The following is a 9,413-nucleotide window of genomic DNA, read 5'->3' as shown; positions in this document are numbered from 1 at the left end:
GCCAACATGGAGGAATTTTTAATAAACCTGGCTCAACTCTCTAGGACCCCCAGGGCTTTTGTCTAAGGACCCCCAAGCTCCTTCCCCTGCCTTGAACACAGCCTGGGACCTGTCAGTGTTCACTGACTGATAGGACAGCCTTATGTGCAAAATGGTTCCTGCCCTCGAGACGGTTGGAAGGATAAGAGGATGTACCCCGGGTCAGCAGAAGGCCTGGCGTTGCCTACTAAGTGCTGGCTGGTAGGAATATATTTCAGAATTGTGTTATTACTCAGGCTGTCACCAGAGCTGGGAGCCGCAGGGGTGGAGATACTGGGATGTCCCAGGTGCGGAGCTCCTGGGTGAGAGCCACAGTCTGAAGGTGGAGGCATGCAAGGTGCCAGCTGAGGACCAATGGAAGCCCTGGGCAGAGTGACAGAGGGGGCGGAAAGCCAAGAGGCCACTCTGGCTGACACAAGAGAGCCAGGTGGAGATCACCAGGAAAAGCAAGAAAAAAGTTCAGCTGGGCGCAGTGGCTCATGCTTGTAATCCTGGCACCTGGCACTTTGGGAGGCTGAGGCAGGCGGATCACTTGAGGTCAGGAGTTTGAGACCATCCTGGCCAACACAGTGAAACACTGTCTCTACTAATAAATACAAAAATTAGCTGGGCGTGGTGGTCTGCGCCTGTAGTCCCAGCTACTCGAGAGGCTGAGGCACAAGAATCACTTGAACCTGGGAGGTTGAGGCTGCAATGAGCCGAGATAGCGCCACTGCATTCCAGCCTGGGCGACAGAGCCAGATTCTGTCTCAAAAAGAGAAAACAGAAGTTGGCTGGGTGTGAATTTTCAAGAGAGGAGTAGAGGGGACGTGAAGATGAAGGAGAGAGTAAAACAGGCCACAAGACCCTGTTCCGTCTGTCCTCCCATGGAGTCAAACCAAGCTCTAGTCCTGAGAGGATGAACCCAGTGGCCATGAGCCACAGAAGCTTTTGAGCTGTGACAACGTGGCTTGTCATAGCAAGCATGGAGACATGCTGCAATTATAAAATACAAACCAAATTTTGATGACTTAGTACCAGAAAAAGTAAAATGTTTCATTAACTAATTTTATTTATTTGTGTATTGAGACAGCATCTCACTCCGTCACCCAGGTTGGAGTGCAGTGATGCAATCATGGCTCACTGCAGCCTTGACCTCACGGGCTCAAGTGATGCCCCCACCTCAGCCTGCTGAGTAGCTGGGACTACAGTCTCACCCCATCACACCCAGCTAATTTTTGTTTTTGTTTTTTATAGACACAGGTTTTTGCCATGTTAGCCAGGCTGGTCTCAAACTCCTGAGCTCAAGCCATCCATCTACCTCAGCCTCCCAAATTGCTGAGATTACAGGTGTGTGCCACTGCTCCTAGCCTCACTAATTAATTTTATATAAATGATTATATATTAAATATTTTTGAATATATTGGGACAACAAAATATGTTATTAAAATTACTTTCACCTGTTTCTTTTGATGTTTTAATAATTTTGAATTATTTTTAATAATAATTTTTTTTTCTTTTTTTAAGACAAGGTCTCACTGTGTCACCCAGGCTAGAGTGCAGTGGCAAAATCTCCACTCACTGCACCCTCCACTGCCCCCCACCCCCAAGGTTCAAGCAATGCTCCCACCTCAGCCTCCGTAGTAGCAGGGACCGCAGGTGTGCGTCACCACATCCAGCTAATTTTTGTGGGGTTTTTTTGGTAGAAAAATACAAAACGTGGTTTTGCCATGCTGCCCAGGCTGGTCTCAAACTCCTGAGCTCAAGCGATCCTCCCGCCTCACCCTCCTAAAGTCCTGGGATTACAGGCATGAGCCACTGCGCCCAGCTAAATTGTTATTTTTTAGGACAGTTTTAAGTTCACATCAAAACTGGGCAGAAAGTACAGAGTTCCCACATATCTGCTGTCCCCATATATACACAACCTCTGGTTCCAGAGAGATCCATTTGCTGAAATTGATGAGTCTACACTGACACGCAAATATCACCCAAAGTTCCTAGTTTACATTAGGGCTCACTCTTGGTGTTGGATATTCTGTGGGTTTTGACAAATGTATAATGACATGTGTCCACCATTGTGGTATCACGCAGAATAGTTTCACTGCCCTAAAAATCCTCTATGCTCGTACCTATCCTTTTTACTTTTAAAAAAAATGTAGCCACTGGGGCTGGGCTCAGTGGCTCTCGTCTGTAATTCCAGCACTTTGGAAGGCCGAAGCGGGTGAATCACCTGAGGTTAGGAGTTCGAGACCAGCCTGGCCAACATGGCGAAACCCTGTCTCTACTAAAACTACAAAGATTACCTGGGCATGGTGGTGCATGTCTGTAATCCCAGCTACTCGGGAGGCTGAGGTAGGAGAATCACTTGAACCCAGGAGGCAGAGGTTCCGGTGATCTGAGATCGCGCCGTCACATTCCAGCCTGGGAAACAAAGCGAAACTCCATCTCAAAAAAAAAAAAAGGCCGCGCGCGGTGGCTCATGCCTGTAATCCCAGCACTCTGGGAGGCCAAGGCGGGCAAATCACGAGGTCAGGAGATGGAGACCATCCTGGCGAACGTGGCGAAACCCCGTCTCTACTAAAATTACAAAAAAATTAGCCGGGTGTGGTGGCAGGCGTCTGTAGTTCCAGCTACTCAGGAGGCTGAGGCAGGAGAATGGCATGAACCCGAATGGCAGAGCTTGCAGTGAGCCGAGATTGTGCCACTGCACTCCAGCCTGGGTGACAGAGCAAGAATCTGTCTTAAAAAAAAAAAAAGAAAAAGTAGCCACTGGAAAGATTTAAAATTACATGTATGGGCTGGTCATAGTGGCTCACACCTGTAATCCCAGCACTTTGAGAGGCTGAGGCGGGCGGATTGCTTGAGCCCAGGAGTTTGACACCAGCCTGGGTAACATAGTAAAACCCCGTCTCTACTAAAAACACAAAAATTTGCCAGGCATGATGGTGTGCGCATGTAATCCCAGCTACTCGGGAGACTGAGACAGGAGAATCACTTGAACTCAGGAGGCAGAGGCGGGGGTTGCAGTGAGATGAGATCACGCCACTGCACTCCAGCCTGGGTGACAGAGTGAGATTCGGTCTCAAAAAAAAAACAATAATAAATAAAATAAAATTACATATATGGATCACATTTGTGACTTGCATTACATTTTATTTGAACATTGTTTGCCCTATAGAGATTTAAAATGTTTTTAGAAAAAGAAAAGAAAGTAAATAATAAAAAATGCTAAAAGAAAGTAAAAGTGACACCACATCTCTGGAAGGGCATGGTCTGTGTTTAAAAGCAATGACAGAATCACAAAGGGAAAATGAATTGATTTGACTACAAAACATAAAAACCTATTAAACAAGAAAAGGAATTAAAACATTTATCAGGGTCGGGTGCTGTGGCTCACGCTTGTAATCCCAGCACTTTGGGAGGCCGAGGTGGGCGGATCACAAGATCAGGAGTTCGAGACCAGCCTGGCCAACACAGTGAAACCCCGTCTCGACGAAAAATACAAAAATTAGCTGGACATGGTGGCAGGTGCCTATAATCCTAGCTACTCAGGAGGCTGAGACAGGAGAATCACTTGAACCTGGGAGGCAGAGGTTGCAGAGAGCCAAGATCACGCCACAGAACTCCAGCCTGGACAACAGAGCTAGACTCTATCTCAAAAAAAAAAAAAAAAAAAAAGACATTTGTCAGTATTTGCCGATGGAAATTTGGGAAAAATAAAATGTACAAAAATTCAAGTTTATAAGAAAAATAGGAAGGCACTAAGAAATAAATGGGCAAAGGATTCAAAGCACCAATTCTTTTTTTTTTTTTTTTTGAGATGGAGTCTTGCTCTGTTGCCCAGGCTGGAGTGCAGTGGCAGGATCTCGGCTCACTGCAAGCTCCGCCTCCTGGGATTATGCCATTCTCCTGCCACAGCCTCCTGAGTAGCTGGGACTACAGGCGCCCGCCACCTCGCCCGGCTAGTTTTTTGTATTTTTTAGTAGAGACGGGGTTTCACCGTGTTAGCCAGGATGGTCTCGATCTCCTGACCTCGTGATCCGCCCGTCTCAGCCTCCCAAAGTGCTGAGATTACAGGCTTGAGCCACCGCTCCCGGCCAAGCACTAATTCTTAGAAATGAAAATGCTCAAGGTGTATTTATCAAGTGGATGAATGCCCAGTCTCCAGAGACATCAAAGAAATGTGTATTCAAGTAATGAGATGCATTTTTTCTCTGAAAAATCAGCAAAAACAAACAACACACACACACACACACACACACACACACACACACATACCTTTTAAGAAAAAACTTAGCCAGGTGTGGTGGGGTGAGACTGTGGTCCCAGCTACTCAGATAATAGGCCAGGCACAGTGGCTAACGCTTGTGATCCCAGTACTTTGGGAGGATCTCTTGAAGCCAGAAGTTCGAGAGCAGTCCAGGCAACATAGTGGGACCTCATCTCTACAAAAAATTAAAAAACTAGCCAGGCATGGTGGCATTCTCCTGTAGTCCCAGCTACTCGGGAGGCTGAGGAGGGAGGATCACTTGAACCCAGAAGGTAGAGGCTGCAGTGAGCTATGATTGTGACACTGCACTCCAATCTGAGTGACAGAGGGAGACCCTGTCTCAAAAAGAAAGAAAATAATAGTCAGTTAGAAGTTGGTGAAATGGAGACGTTAATAAATTGATGGGAGGAAAGTAAACTAATTCAGCTTTTCTGGAAAACCACTTGACCATACACATCAGAATCCTTAAATATTTTCCCACTTTGCCCAGTGATAATCCTAACAAAAAATATTTTAAGCTTAAAGTTGTTTGTGTATTGTTAAGAGGAAGAGGCCGGGCGCAGTGGCTCAAGCCTGTAATCCCAGCACTTTGGGACACTGAGGCAGGCGGATCAAAAGGTCAGGAGATCGAGACCATCCTGGCTAACACAGCGAAATCCCATCTCTACTAAAAATACAAAAAAAAAAAAAAAAAAAAAAGTAGCCGGGTGTAGTGGTGGGCGCCTACAGTCCCAGCTACTTAGGAGGCTGAGGCAGGAGAATGGCATGAACCTGGGAGGTGGAGCTTGCAGTAAGCCGAGATCGTGCCACTGCACTCCAACCTGGGCGACAGAGTGAGATTCTGTCTCAAAAAAAAAAAAAAAACAGGAAGATTGGAGACAATTTTAAAGTTAGCTATGGTGCTCAATGTAGTTGATGGAAGGGTTTATAACAACAATTTGGGAAAGATAGGACCACATAATGCATGCTTTATGCTTCTGGAACATAAAACAAAAACTACTCAGTAAAAGAAAAACTGGGTAAGAAAAAAAATTTCGGGCCGGGCCTGGTGGCTCATGCTTGTAATCCCAACACTTTGGGAGGCTGAGGTGGGTGGATTGCTTGAGCCCAGGAGTTGGAAAACAGCCTGGGCAACAAAGTAAGACCCCCATCTCTGCAGAAAATCAAAAAATTAGCCAGGTGTGGTGGCACGCACCTGTGCTCCCAGCTACACCAGAGGCTGAGGCAAGAGGATTGCCCGAGCCCGGGACATGGAAGCTAAAGTGAGCCATGTTTATGCCACTGAACTCCAGCTTTGGCAACAGAGAAGAGACCTTGTCTCAAAAAAAAAAAAAAAACAACAACAAAATCTGTTTTAAATAAATTTGTCCTAATTTTTCCCAGTTTCTGAGGAGTGGGAAAAGTCGTATTTTGAAATACCAGAGGTAATAAATCACCTCCCAAGAGAAGCTTTTATTTAACTAGCACTTACAGGTACTTTCTACTTACCAGGTTGGCTCTAAGAGTTTGTAAATATTATTATAGCTCAGGGCTGTCCAGTGGAAAAATAATACAAGCCACATAGATAACTTTAAATACTCTAGAGCTGTGTAAAAACTCATTCTAAGCGCCAGACATGGTGGCTCAGGCCTGTAATCCCAGCACTTCGGGGGGGCTGAGATAGGCAGATCACAAGGTCAAGGGATCGATCTTGGCCAACATGGTGAAAAATTAGCCGGGCATGGTGGCGCACGCCTGTAGTCCCAGCTACTCTGGAGGCTGAGGCAAGAGAATCACTTGAACCTGAGGTTGCAGTGAGAACAACAGAATAAAATTCTGTTGTTCAAGCCACTCAGTGTGGGGCACTGTGTTACAGTAGTCCTAGTGCACTAATAGGATGAGTGGTTGCCATATAGGATAGTACAGGGTTAGTGCCTTTAATCCTCCTGACTGTACTGTCCCCCTTTACAGGCTGGGAAACTGAAGCTCGAAGAGCCTCCTGAGGTCTCATATCCAGCAAGCAGCAAAGCCAGGACCAGAGCCCTGGTGCTTGTCACTATGCCGTGTCCTTCTGCCGGCTGAGCTCCCCTGGTTTTAGGTCATCCTCATGTCCCCCTCTTTCCAATACAGGGCAGACATCCTCCCCTGAGCCTACAGCACACAGGTGCTTCCTTCAGATCTCAGCTATTGCTGGGCATGAAGAACTTTAGTTCTAACCATCTGGGTGCCAGTGGTTTAGGGGGCAGACAATGCCTCTCTTCCGTGGTGTGACCTTCTCTTCTGGTCTTCCGAAATGTGGTGCATGCCCACGGTCCCTCCTGACCCGTGAGCTGAGAAGCTGGACTGTGAGGATGGTGCTGTCATGGTATGGAACCTGCATCCCACATCTTAATGCCCACACACTGTGATGCCGCTCACTCCCACCTGCCAGGTGTTCCTAACATTTCTGGCGTTGTTCATTGGCCACAGGTCCCCTGCTGACAGCCCTCATTAAATCCTGTGGCCTGCCAACTGAAGAGACCTCCCTAGGGTGAATGACACACATCGTGGGAAGTGAGATGGGCCTTTGCCCTACATCAAAGCTGCATCAGCCTGTCCCTGAGGATGTCTTAACCAGACAGATCCCATTGGATGTTCCTCCAACGATGTAGGACTTGGCTTGAGTGACTCTGGGGAGAGGACTGAGAGGAAGCTGCCTGACACAGGTGCCCGGGGCAGGGCAGCTTCCTCTCAACTGGGCCTGACTGGGAGGTGAAAATGAGGCTCTATAATCAGAAGGAGTTTTCTCGGCTCCCCTCACCAACCCAGGGTGACCTCAGGGAAAGGAGGGGCCTGGTGTGGCCATGCCCTCCCTACTTCCCCAAGGAAGGGAGATGGCCACTAGGGCCTGGAAGAGAGAGGGATGGGGAATGGGAACTAATCAGCTGCCCTAAAGTCCTGGGACCAGGGGAAAATGTGGATTAGGGTTCAGGGGCCCTAGGGCCACACTTGGACTTCTTTCTTTCCCTACAAAAGCCAGGAGGAGGTGGGTGCAGTGGCTCATGCCTATAATCCCAGCACTTTAGGAAGCCAAAGTAGGAGGATTGCTTAAGGCCAGAAGTTTGAGTCTAGCCTGGGCAACATAGTGAGACCACGTCTCCTCAAAAAGAAAAAAAAAGATTAGCCAATAGGGTAGAAATCACCTATAGTCCCAGCTACTTAGGGGTTTGAGGTGAGAGGCTCACTTGAGCCCAGGAGTTTGAGGCTGCAGTGAGCTATGACTGGGTCACTGAACCCCAGCCTGGGCAACAGAGCAAGACCCTGTCTCAAAAAAATGTCTGGGCATAGTGGCTCACGCCTGTAATCCCAGCACGCTGGAAGACTGAGGTGGGTGGATCACCTGAGGTCAGGATTTCGAGACCAGCCTGGCCGACATGGTGAAACCCCGTCTCTATTAAAAATACAAAAAATTAGCCGGACATGGTGGTGGGCACCTGTAATCCCAGCTACTTGGGAGGCTGAGGCAGGAGAATCACTTGAACCCAGGAGGCAGAGGTTGCAGTGAGCTAAGACCGCGCCATTGAACTCCAGCCTGGGCTACAAGAACAAAACGCCATCTCAAAAAAGAAAAAGAAAAAGTCAGGAGGTCCCTGGCCTTTCCCAAGACACAGTACACCAAGTCAGGAGTATATGGGGTCATTTAATCTCCCCTTGCTGCTTTCACCTACCACAAGGCCATTGGACACGCTGTTCCCTCTGACTTGAACACTCTTCCCTCATCTCCCCTGCACACTACCTAGTTAGTGGCGCCTCACATCCTCAGACCTCCTGGTTAAATGGTCAAACAGAACCCTAGTCCTCTTGTTCAGAGTGTGATTTTCATTAGGCATTGCTTGTGGTGACTGTTTGACTCACCCCCTTAACTCACCACATTTGCCATGCTCATCATGGTACCCATGGCCCTGCTTTACAGATGCAGAGACTGAGCTTCTGAGGCTGATAACAGCCTGAGCCAGGATTTGAACCCTTATCCATCTACATCAAAGGCCTCTTGTCCTTAACCACCACATTATCCTGGCTCCCTGAAGATAATGTGTTCCAGGAGAGGTCTAAACAACAGCACTGCACTGGGGGCTCCTGGAATGTCTCCTAAAGGAGATGGCATTTAGGCTGGGCCTCTAAGGTAGAAATGGGGGGAGGACATTCTGGGTAGAGGTGACCACCCAAAGAAACTCACGGAGGTAAAAGAGAGGAGAAACGCGACAAAGGCAGCATGCTTAAAAACATTGAGGGGAGGTCACCAAGGAACTTCGGGCCATGCTGGGGGCTTTGGGCCATCCTTTCTCAGTGGTGGGGAGCCATGGAAGGTTTTAAAGGAAGAGACAAATGTGATTCCACCTGTGCCTGGAAGATGACCCTGGACCCGATCTGAAGAATGACCTGGGAATAGCAGACATTCAGAGCAGGGAAACTGGTCTGAAAGCTTTTGCAAAGATTCATGGTGGGTGTGAGGAGGAGCAAGCAGTGGACAGGGAGAGGTCAGCGCCTCACCTTTGCTCCACACCAGAGCTCTGTCAGCAAGCTCACTCAGGGAGTATCAAGGGCTGGGTATTCCTTGGTGCCTGGTCTATGGACATTATAGTCTACCTGTAAATTACAAATACATTACAGCTGATGGTTCTGAGCATTTCAAATAACTTGGATGCAGGGCAGGCAAGCCCTAAAATGGGGCTTAGCCTTTGAGGGTTCTTGACTTTGCCCAGGAAAGAATTCAAGGGCAAGCTGGAGGTAGAAGAAACAGCTTTATTGAAGAGGCAGTGTTACGGCTCCGTGACTGCCCCTGCAGAGAGGGGCTACCCTGTAGGCAGGGAGTAACAGGCCAGGACAGTTTTGCAGTCACATTTATATCCACTTTTAATAACATGAGGATCAAGGGGTGGTTTATGCAGAAATTTCTAGGGCGGGGTAGTAACCTTCGGGTCATGGAGTCATTGCCATGGAAAGGAGCGGTAACTCCCAGGTGTTGCCATGGCAATGGTAAACTGACATGGCACACTGGTGGTCATGTCTGAAGGAACGCTGCTTCTGCCCCAGCCCTGTTTTAGCTTGTCCTCAATTTGGTCCAGTGTCCAAGCCCTGCCTCTGGAGTGGAGTCCCGCCTCCTACT

The sequence above is a fragment of the Papio anubis genome, chromosome 16, assembly GCF_008728515.1.
Source record: "Papio anubis isolate 15944 chromosome 16, Panubis1.0, whole genome shotgun sequence".
NCBI lineage: Eukaryota > Metazoa > Chordata > Mammalia > Primates > Cercopithecidae > Papio > Papio anubis.
Note: the sequence above shows the minus strand (reverse complement) of the source record.